Genomic DNA, 12,709 nt, shown 5'->3' on the forward strand with positions numbered 1-12,709 from the left:
AAATCAAAATAAAATTTAAGAATAAAAAAAAGAATCAAGGTATAAGATTCACTTTTTGACTGTTATTGAATAAGTTTTATATCTTTATAATATCTAAGATAATGTTTTGGTTAAAATGGTATACATTTAAGAAAATAGTAAAACACAAGGATAAGAAAATAATAAATTTAAATATATCACCATCCCCAAGGATAATCAGGTATAGTTTTAAGACTTAATTTGCAAGAACTCTGAATTAAGTGTTACTATCCCTGTTTTCTTTCATAGTTCAGGGAGGTGGTATGACTTACCCCTGCTCCTATATCACGGATCTAGATAAGTAATAGGGCTGGGATTTAAACGTGAGCCATTATCACTCTACAAACTCTGCTATGGCTACTCACTTCTCAGCTTGTGTAAGGGGGGCAGCGATGAGAGGAAACAAAAAAAAAAAGAATTAATTATGTGTGATTATGACAACAGAACTCCAGAGTTCAGACTAAAGCTATGTTTTAGAGTAAATCAGTAATTATCTGCATGATCAAGAAAATATTCACTGCGAAAATAATTATTTCATTAATTTTAAAAATATTGCATGTCCATGAGTTATTATGTACACATTATCCTGGCCCCTTTTCCATGGCAATGTATAATTACTAGCAATAAGATGGGGTATAAGAGTCTTTGGAGGAGCTCTGGTAGCATAGTGCCTAAAGGCACTTGACTGCTAACCAGAAGGCTGGCGGTTCAAACCCTCCAGCCACTCCTCAGAAGGAAGGTTGGGCAATCCTACGTCTGTAGTGATACTGCCTCGGAAACCCAAGGAGGGGTCGCTATGAGTCAGGGCCGACTTGACGGCAAATAACAACAACAACAACAAGAGTCTTTGGAATTTCTTTCTTCTTTGAAACAGTTTGACACTGTAGTCAGAAAGTTACTCCATTTTGCAAATCATATATTAAATAAAATCCAATCAATTTCTATTACTGATTTCATTTTAACAGCTATCTTAGCACAGATGTCACATATTCTGCTCACATTTCATTGGCCAAACTATTCATATGGCTCCAACCTAACTGCACAAGAGACTGGGAAACTGGAAGGAGCACATTAATATTTGGTGAGCTTTATCAGCCTCTGACACACTTGCCATATTGTTACCTGACTTCTTATTTGTCAATCTTGGATGCCACCTGACTCCTCCAGATCACACAGAAAGTGTAGATGTTCAAAAACTTCTTGGTCATCAATTAAACTCTGAGCAGCTCTGGAATGGGCAGCAAAAAATGCAAAACTATTATACCTAGCTCATTGCACAGGTGATGTTCTTGATATTCTGGTGTATAGATGATATTTATGAATGAAACTAGTTATTAGCCAGGAATTGATTGTGTCAAACTGAAGCTGTTGTCCTCTCTGGCTTCTAAATTAGATACATACAGATAGGTGTCAAGACAAATAAAATGGCAGTTAATAGATCCATGAATCCTTCTCATATTTGCAGCTACAAGGCTGGGTGTTGGTGTGGTAAAGTAATGAATGCTGTGCTTATCCATGATATGTCACGTTAGAATATTAAGAAGAGATACGGAGATTGGCAGTAGGCAGAGCAGCTAATTCCCAGTTCTGAAGGGTGAGGAAAATATCTCAATGGGAGACATCTGCCTTGACATTTAGAGACCCGGAAATCATTTCAAAAGTTATAGCACTCTCTAAAAGAGAAGAAGGAGCTCTGGTAGCATAGTGCCTAAGGCACTTGACTGCTAACCAGAAGGGTGGCGGTTCAAACCCACCAGCCACTCCTCGGAAGGAAGGTTGGGCAATCCTACTTCTATAGTGATACTGCCTCGGAAACCCAAGGAGGGGTCACCATGAGTGGGGCCGACTCAATGGCACATAACAAAAGAGAAGAGAAGACCTCCCCCACCAAAAAGAAGAAGATAAAGAAATGTTATCGGTCTTTAAACTCTTGAGAGAGAAAATACTGGCTTTTACTAAAAGAGGACAGATTTCAGCTAGACATGTGAAATATTTCCAAAGTATTAGAAAAGAATGTGGTCTTCCCCACTCAGAAACCGAGGTAGCTCATAAAACGACCAAGGAAGGTTTAGGGTTCTGGAAGGAAGCACTAACAAAGTAGGAAAATCACTATTTCATTTACCAGTGATGACCTACGGCTTATAATTATACACACACACGATCTGCTTATTCAAAGTTAAAAAAAAAAAAAGCTAATAAATAAAAAGGTGTTGTTCTTCAGTCCACAGCCATTACTAAGTGTAAGCAGTGATCTTAAGTTTTGCACCAGAATGGTTTCTTGTAACAGAGCTGTCTGTGGTAACTAAACAAAGTTGCTGTTGACACCTTAACTCTTAGCCTTTCTTCTCAGGGCCTATATCTGAATCCATTGCTCATTAAGCTGATAACTCTGTCACCACAGCTTACCTTTGGATTGTACAGTAGTCTCAATCTTTCTGAATAACCAGCCACATTGAGAAAGCTCATAGCACTTGCTCTGCCCACATAGTAGTATTTTGCTATTTCACCATTCCTAAGGGATATTGGCTTACATACAACTATAGCTATGACAAGGCTGCCTGTAATAATTTCAACTGTTGGACTCATTATCCAAATGCTTAAAACTCTTTTATAACTGTATGAGTGTAACTAGCAAACTGGCACAACCTGGCAGATCAACCATCTTTGCAAATACAATGATGTTCTTCCTGATGCCATTCACAGGGAACTACATATTACAAATGATTATTACAGTGCCATGGCTTTTAGCCAGTGACTTCTTCAGAATAGTCAACCAAAGCTTTTTAAAGATTAAAAAACTAAGTTTTCTAGGCCATTAAGCTGGAAAGATCATCCTTGGTCAATATGCTAGGATTGTTTTTTGGTACCTTCTTTAGAATACATATACGCCTATAGAATATGTTTCTTGCAGTTACAAAACGCTTACATATAAGGTTCATTTCCAATTTAAAATAGGTCAATAATTTTTCCATAGATAAGGATATGAAACTATGAGCAATTATGTAATAATAAGTTTTTAATTAAATTTCTAATTAAGAATAATTTAATATGCATATCAAGAAAAAAGTGAGCTCTGGTGGCATAGTGCCTAAGGCATTTGACTGCTAATCAGAAGACTGGTGGTTCAAACCCACCAGCCACTCCTCAGAAGAAAGGTTGAGCAACTTACTTCCATAGTGATATCACCTCGGAAACCCAAGGAGGGGTCTCTATGAGTCAGGGCCAACTCAACGGCAACTCAACTCAACTCAAAGGGGTCGCTATGAGTCAGACCCTACTCAACAGCAGTGAGTTAGATCAAGAAAAAAATCAGACGTCACAAAGCTTTAAACAAATATAATTACATAGTTTAGAGGCATAATTTGTTGCTTAATGTGTACTACAAACAGTCTTTCCCCTGATTTCAAGATCAACAGGAAGATTCTGAGATCGTACCAACCTATTATTAGGTTTATAAATCATGGAAATCGGAGCAGATGTGATATCTAACAACAGCTACATTTTATGGATGGAGAAACAGATGCCCAAAAAGCTTAAAGGACTTGTGAAAAATACAGACCTGATTTCTCCAGTCTGACTCTAACTGATCCTACTCTTCTTGCTATTAGTTGCCATCCGGGAGTCCTCAATTCAAAGCAAACTCATGCAAATGGAACTGGACCATTGTGATCCATAGGGTTTGCACTGGCTGATTTTCAGAAGATCACGAGGCCTTTCTTCCCAGTCTGTTAGCTCTGCTGAAACCTGTGCAGCATCAGCACACACATAGACAGACAAGTGGTGGTTGTACATGGAGTATATTGGCCAGGAATTAAACTCGATTCTCCCTCACATTCTACCAATGAACCACCACCGCCCTGGCTTCTCCTACATTCCCCATTTTCCATCTGCATACCAATAGCAGAGAATGGTTTTCCGCATGTGCTTTGAGAAACAGACATCTTAAAATGTGTTTGAATGATAGACCTTCATAAGCACTCTTACAGAAACCAAGGATTGCAAGTCTGACTTCAAAATAACCCAGCTACTATTCACAAGTGTGAACAACAATTCTTTGCTCATCTGTTAATATTTAGTTGTCATTCAAAACAAATGAACAAAGACATTTTCCTCTTGTGCCCAACTCATTGTTAATGTTGGCAAATGACTCACTGAGTATGACTTTTGACAGCTTCTAATGCCCAGTGAGTTATCATAACCTCCTTTTATTGGGTCAAGGGATAGCCATGCTTAATCCATTGGGACCACTATTATGTATAAACTCTGTGGCAATTGCACTTGCTACATCACAGATTTACTTGTTTTGAGCAGAAAGCCAGGTAGACTAAAGTTAATATGCTCACAGGCTAGATGCCCCAGCCCAGGCAACAAAGAGAACTGTCTGCCTTTGACACAGGGTAAACCACACAAGAAAGTATGCAGATGGATGGGAACAACTCCATTACTGATACTACAGCTCAACCCCAAGAGCATGGCCTACAGACAAGGGACCCCTTTTACTTCTATGTACAAAAGCTTGTATGTGTATTTCTACAGATATGTCTCAAATAGAATCCTTTGAGTCACAAGATTTTAGAGCTCAGCCATATTATTTCATAAACTCACTGCCATTGATTCTGACTCATAGTGACCCCATTGGGCTTCCAAGTCTGTCAATCTTTACAGAAGCAGACTGCCTCGTCGTTCTTCCACAGAGTAGCTGGTGGGTTCCAACCACTGGCCTTTTTGTTAGCAGCCAAGTGCCTTAAGCACTACACCACCAAACCAAACCCACAGCCATTGAGTTGATTCTGACTCATAGCAACCCCCATTGGGTTTCCAAGGTGGTAAATCTTCAGAGAAGCAGATTGCCCATCTTCCTTCTGTGGAGTGGCTGGTGGGTTTGAACCATCAGCCTTCTAATCTTTTGTTAGCAGTCAAGTGCCTTGGGCACTGAACCACCAGAGCCCCTATATTATTTCATAGAGAAGGGAAAGATCCAGAAAGTCTAAAGTATTTACTCAAGGTCATAAAATAAATTAGCAACAGAACTGAGAGGAGAACCCGCTTCTCCTGATACCCATTCCAGTGTTCTTTTCATTACACTTATAATTCCTAATGAACTTTTAATATTCCCAACAGGTCTGTGTGCTAAAATCATCTTTAACATTTAGATTCCTAATTGGATTCTAATCTATTCTCAAAGACCCTCTGTGCGAAAAGTACTATTGTTGCTTATCACTGTGACTTCTTTTTTCCAATCACTAAGAAACTAGTTTAAAACAGAGTGGCAAATTTATTCTTATGCCCAATTGTATTACTAATGCCTGAACTGAAAATCATTTTGTCAGAGTGAAAGGGATATGAGGGAAATATTTTTAATTGTCTTCTATCATGCTTTAAAGTGGATCTCATAGTGATTACTTTCTGAAATATTGCTTATGCTCTCACTTTGAAAATTATTGTTAGGGTCTTTCTAAGGGAAAAAAGTTAAAAAAAAAAAAAAAGAAAAGTACAGAGATAGAATCAAAGGCAGAAATTAACCCTAAAGGCTTCAGATTCTCTGCGGAAAATTGTTCTCTTTTCAAACATCTCATCACTTAGAATAAAGCAAACCTACTGCTCTTTACCTAGCCAGCTACAATCAAAGCATTGCATTCTCTATCAATGGAACATGAATTTCCATAAATTGATAAGAACAACCTGTTTGGACAGGACGTCAAAGGAGTCCTTCTTAAAAGTTTGTTAGAACTTCGATTAGTACTGTTTTCTTTTTTTTTCCCCAGAAAGTGGGTGATTAATACCATACTGCTAAAGAAAAATGTCCACTGAGTCACAAAGCTAAGTCTACAGTCACTATGCTAATACAGCTTTTTTTTTTTTTTCTGGAGATTTATACCTATGATGATTCATAACTTCCCACACACACTAAGAGGATGAAGGGAAAGTGGTATCCACCTCTTCTAGCTAACTATAAAATTCATTACACCCAAAGTAATAATAATAATTAATAAACTGTTCATGGTTTCTTCAGAAAAGCAGGAGCAGTTGGGCTCTTTATATTTCAGAAAGTAAGAGGCTCCCAATTAAAAATATTTTAGAATGAGTCACTAACTGGGTGGGGAAAAACAGCATTGTACAGAGAATACTCCCTCTGATTTTATATTTTTAAACATCACAAAAAACGAATGGAAACGAAATTGCCCATTTCACAATTATCCCAAGAGATGAGCTAAACTTACAAATTGTGAACCAAAGAAATGAATGGCAACTGGGAAGGAGACTCAGTTGAGGCAAACATTTAGATACATGGGGTAATTTTCTGGATACTACGCGATTCCTTTACTAGTAGCAATTTCTCATAACGGAAAGAAGGAAAAGCAGTCTTTATGAAGGCTTTCCTATGTTCCCGATGTTCTCACACATACTGGAGGAGTCCTTTCAATCCCAATGTACACACACCTGCAATGTATGATCTCCTCACACTATACAAATAACAAAGACCCAAACAGAGAAAGTGGAACCAATATATACCAACTACTTATTATGTACATTCACTCAAGAAATATTAATTAATTGATTGATTGATCAATTAAGTCCACTTGGAGTTAGGAGAATTAAAAATATCTTAAGTTTTCTTAAAACTAAAATATCAAATCTGATAGATATGACTTGGAGATGTGAGGAGTAAGGGAAGTACAGAAAGATCTATTTCCTTTTACCTATTAGAGCTTCAGGTATTATTGATTATGCATAGCATACATGGTAATGAGCTAGTCATTCAGAATTCATATTTTTGTATGAAATTCCCTGACGTTCTGCACTGTCCTTTACAGCAACCACTAGTAATAAGTGGCTATTTAATTTAAGTTTAAATCAAATTAAATTACAATTCAGTTCCTCAGTTACAGGAACCACATCTGAGCCTTCGATAGCCACATGAGTCTAGTGGCTACTGTACGTGGCAGCGTAGATATAGAACATTGCAAAAAGTGCTATTGTCTATAACCCATTGCCATCAAGTCCATTCTAACTCACAGTGACCCTAAAGATAAGATTTCTAGCCCCATAGGACTTACAAGATTTATAATTTTTATGGAAGCAGACTGCTACATCTTCCTCCTGATGAGTGGCTGGAGGGTTCAAACCACCAAGCCCTTAAACATTGTGCCATCGGGGCTCCTTTTGTATTGGATAACACTGTTATATTCTTAACATTCAAAATTAGAGAAGGAATTTAATAGTAGAATTTAGTGTTGGACATTTATGAAAAATTCTATTTTATATTTGTATAGCACTTGTATAGTCTTCCTCCAAAGACTAGAAGAGATCATTTACCTGATCCATCTTAAAATTATTCCCATACAGTGTTGTTGTTGTTGTTATGTGCTGTTGAGTCGGCCCCGACTCATAGTGACCCCTCCTTGGGTTTCCAAGGCAGCATCACTACGGAAGTAGATTGCCCCATCTTCCTTCCGAGGAGTGGCTGGTGGGTTTGAACTGCCAGCCTTCTGGTTAGCAGTCAAGTGCCTTAGGCACTACGCTACTCCCATACAGCATAGTGAAAAAAACAAATTCACTGCTATCAAGTCAATTGTCACTCATAGCAACCCTTCCTTGAGTTTCCGAGGAGATATCTCTATGGCAGTAGATTGCCCAACCTTCCTTCCAAGGAGTGGCTGGTGAGTTTGAATAGCCAGTCTTCTGGTTAGCAGTCAAATGTCTTAGGCACTACACCACTAGAGTTGTTGTTGTTGCTGTTGTTATGTGCTGTTAAGTCAGACCCAACTCATACCGACCCCTCCTTGAGTTTTGAGGCAGTATCACTAGGGAAGTAGATTGCCCAACCTTCCTTCCGAGGTGTGGCTGATGGGTTTGAACCGCCAGCCTTCTGGTTAGCAGTCAAGTGCCTTAGGCACTACGCTACCAGAACTCCTCACCACTAGAGTAGAAATCTAAAATGTAGAGAAGTTAAGTAACTGCCAAAGTCATATTATTAGAGCATGAGAGCAGGGAGGAGAATTCCAGTCCCCTGCTGCCACATTTTTAGGACACAGTGCAAAAACACACACCTTGAAATCAGCCAAATGTGGCTTTGACTCTCAGCTCCAATCCATACTAGTTCTGTAAGATGGAACAAATATTTAACTTTACTGAGCTTTAGACTCCTCACCAGAAAAACTTGGATGATGTTGACAACCTCCCATAAGGTAGCATCAATAACCAGATGGTAAACTGCGTATACTACCCAACTATGGTAACAGCCCTACTCCTGAACACTGAGCAGGGTTTTTATTTTTATTTTTCAATCTTAGTAAAAAAAAATCAATTTTATATTCCACAAATAGAATCAACAGAAGTGGTTCACAATTTAGGAAGCTGATTTCAAGTATGATGACATTTCCAACTGTTATATATACTCTCCTCCCAGCTGCTATATTTGTGCTACCTCAGAATTGTTGTAAGAATTAAATGAGAATTTAAATAGCAAATAAAATCTGACATGTAGATGCTCAATAAATGCTAGCTCCCTGTTCACCTTCCTTCTCTACTCTAAGTCCCTTTAAGACTGTCTGGTCTCTAGCTATGCCACCACATGATTTAGGAAGTGTAGATTCTATCCTGAATGGATAAATGACTCAGAAATCTTATCTACAACATGATAGTGTAGTATATAGCTTCCATAAGAATCCGTATCACGTGTTATAATAGAGAGCAGTAGGGAAGTAAGATTAAACATTCAGAAATTTACTTTATAGGAAATTTTAAGAATGCATCTGTTCCAAATATTGATTATCTAACTAATGGAGAGTTATATTCTGAATTTATTTTTAATCTTGGCTTAAGAAAGCATCACAGGATGATCCTAATGCAGATATGCCTTCCTAATTCAAGATATTAAAATTAATCTACATATTCTTGGTCAGCTCTGGGCTCTTTGGGCAACTATTTTAATTCACTTTAATTTTTCAAAGTGATATTTGTACTGCATTGCTTCTCAAAAGTGTTCTAAAACAGGAAATGATGAGAGAGTAGTCCATTCTCATGAAGGTGAATGTTTTAAGCATCCTCAGGCTCCTTCTGGGACCAGTTGGCCAGAGAACAGGCTAAAAGACCCAAATTTTAACATGCTTGCCAACAATCTGCTCATGGATCGTAGTATGCAGCAGTTTACCTTTTAGTGCCTAGGATCTCTGGTGGGATGGTACCTAAGGCACTTGACGGCTAACCAAAAGGCTGGCGGCTCAAACCCACCAGCCACTCCTTGGAAGGAAGAATAGGCAATCTACTTCTGTAGTGATACTGCCTCGGAAACCCAAGGAAGTGTCTCTATGAGTTAGATCTGACTCAATGGCAGTGCGTTTGTTTTTGGTTTTTTTTAGAGGTTCCATACACAACATTTCACTGGAATCTGATAACAGCCCTATAGAGCCCCATGTAGGGCCCGTCTTATCCCATTTTCCCAGGAAAGAAACTAATGAATGCAAGAGTTTATATGACACAGATAATTATAAAACCAGGACTAGAATTCAAATAGTTGGACTCCTCTGCTGATGGTTTTTCTATTATCCAAACAACCAAATTAAGTGAATTCGTTATTGGAACTCAGTACCTGCATTTCATCTATTAAATCAAAACCAGCATAGAGAGAAGCCACATGAGCCAAACCAGAAACAGCTAGTAATGAGACCAGAGAAAGCCACAGGGGGTCACACAAGCAGAGTGAGGATATAGAGTTGTCTAGCTCCATACCACTGAGTTTATGACCACTTCTGTTTTCTTCAGTGTTTTTATTAAGCAACAGGAATAGATATAGACAGAACACTTAGTAAGTTTACAGATGGCATAAATTTGGAAGAATGGTGAATGTGCTAGGGAACAAATCAGCATTTAAAAAAGTACTCAAACACAGTACGTCAAATCTAACAAAAGGATTTTTTAGCAAAATAAATGTTAGATGCTGCATTTGGACAAAAACACAAATAAGCTAACATGCCTGCTGAACATTTAAAAGAAAAAATTGACATCAAGTCAATTCTGGCTCTTGGTGATCCCATGTGTGTCAGAGTAAAACTGTGCTTCACAAGGTTGGTATGGCTGATTTTTCAGCCGCAGACCACCAGGCCTTCCTTCTGAGGCACCTTCAAGTGGACTCTAACCTTTCAGTTAGCATCTGAGTCCGTCAACCATTTGCACCATCAGGAACTCCCTATTGAGTATAAGATGGACAATATCTTACTTACCAATGTGTAGTGGTGGGAGGAGGGGGAGAGATTTCCATTAATAGTAAGTTCAATGTAAGTCTATGGTGTGTGGTTTGACTGTCAGAAAAAATTGCAGCCACAGAATGTCTTAGTGAAGGTCTAATATTTGAAGCATTGGGATCTCTAGGATCAGATACATGGCACACATGATTTGTTTTTAACACTGCCATTTCCTTGGGAAGCTCACCTCTCTCTGTGCCTCAGTGTCCTCATCTATAAAATGAAAATAATGTCCACCTCACAACATGGTTGAGAGGACCTCAATAGAGAATGACTATAAAACACTTATGCTCTGTAAACTGTCACCCAAATCACAATAAAAATTAAAAAAAAAAAAAAAAACACTTAGCACAAGGCCTGGCACGAAGACAACAAAGAAAGAAAGGCGTTGTTTCATTACTAGTATCATCCTTACCATTACCGTTGGAGGATCAGCATCTCATCCTGCTTGGGTATAATCAGATCACATCTGGGTACTAGTTTTGACTTTTCAAACCCCCCTTATTAAAAACTTGATGATAATAAAAATAACAGCAAGTAGCATTTGTTGGAGCATCCACTCTGTATCAGGTATCCTATTCCCTCTCTCTACTCAACTTAATCTTCACAACTCCCCTTTAAGGTACGGTAACATTATCAACATTTTCCAAATGAAGAAACTGAAACTGAAACACATAAAGCCAGTAACTGGTGGAGTTGGGTGTGTGTGACTCCAGGGGATTTTCTCTTCCCCTTCCTCTATGCTCAGAGTGAAAGGACTTGAAACAATATCTAGGAAGAAAGACACACGGAAATGTTAAGAATACTCATGAGAACGTAGCATTGTTTTTAAATGTTGTAAAGCCTGCTACTGAGGTGATGGATTAGGTTTTATGTGAAAGTAGAGCCAAACCTGGGGATAGAAGCTACAGGGGACAAGAGTATACCTCAACGTAGAATTTTCTAGTAATCAAAAGATGGAATATGTTTCTTCAAAAGCATCCATATAACCACTTGGCAGGACTGTTTCAAAAGTTGTATTCAAGTATCAGCCAAGCAGTTTTAATGGATGATTTCTGGGATTCCTTAAGACCTAAAAAAAAAAAAAAAAGTCTATAAATCTACTTAGGTCTTTGCATCAAAGATGCATAGGCAAAAGGAACACTGAGAGCAGAGAGGTCTAACAACTTGCAGTTTCTGAGAATGCTAGGAAACAGTGATCAGCAACAAAATGTATTAGATACACAACCACAGGAGTTGGGAAACTAGAGTTCCAGACAAAGAACATCGGGAGATGTTAACATGAGGGCACATAGTCCACTCTTCTGGTTACTGAGCTACAAGTCTTGGGTAGAGAAAACAAAATGAGGTCCTGTCTGAAGGTTTGGTTTAGTGGCTCAGAACAGTGAATGGCATATATCCAAGTTCCTGTCTCACCACTGACAAGCTGTGGGTCTTTGGCCAACTTACACAGTGAATGCTCACTAAATGCTGGTTCCCATTATCACTGTCCCTGAACATAGTTCTTGTCCCAGTGTATGTTCCAGAACCAAAGCCAACCATAAGTTGCCCCTTTTCAGAAGACTATAACCACACAGAAATAAGGACTTCAGTAAACCACGGCACCTCAACTTTTAAACCAGAAAATGTAAAAAAAAAAAATCTCTGCTTGTGAGAACTGATACCTACTTATGGATGTTTCTGAGTTTAAGAAAGGATTAAGCTTAAATTTTGGTTAGTTTCCTGTCATGGTTCTTCCTTTATGTGACAGAGCTTTATACATGTAGTTCAATTTAAAGCATATTCAAGGGTAGAGAGAGGGTTCTGCAGCCATAGCCTCTATGTTCAAATTCCATCTGGATCACTATTAGTTGGATGGTCTTGCTAACTTATTAAAGAACTCTGAGCCTCAGTTCTACCATATATAAAATGGAGATGACCGTAGTACCTATTTCAGACAGTGTAAGGATACACAAAGCACTTATAACATGCCTGCCTCCATAGCAAGGAGCTCTACTGGTACAGTGGTTAAGTGTCTGACTGCTAACTAAAGGTCAGCTTTTGGAACCCGCTTTGGTAGCGTAGTGCGTAAGGCACTTGACTGCTAACCAGAAGGCTGGCGGTTCAAACCCACCAGCCACTCCTTGGAAGGAAGATGGGGCAATCTACTTCTGTAGTGATACTGCCTCGGAAACCCAAGGAGGGGTCGCTATGAGTCGGGGCCGACTTGACGGCACATAACAACAACAGCTGTTCCACAGGAGAAAGATGGAACAGTCTGTCTTCATAAAGATTACAGTCTTGGAAACACAATGGGGCAGTTCTACTCTGTCCTGTAGGGTGTTTATAAGTCAGAATCAACTCAACAGCTATGAGTGTGGGTTGACCAATGACTTATGCAAACATAGTTTGTTGAGAAATATTGTCTGAATAATTGAAGAATAAAGTTACTTGAAAGCTGGGATTGA

Source organism: Orycteropus afer, unplaced genomic scaffold (genome assembly GCF_000298275.1).
Source record: "Orycteropus afer afer isolate SDZICR_OR568_19922 unplaced genomic scaffold, OryAfe1.0 scaffold00343, whole genome shotgun sequence".
NCBI lineage: Eukaryota > Metazoa > Chordata > Mammalia > Tubulidentata > Orycteropodidae > Orycteropus > Orycteropus afer.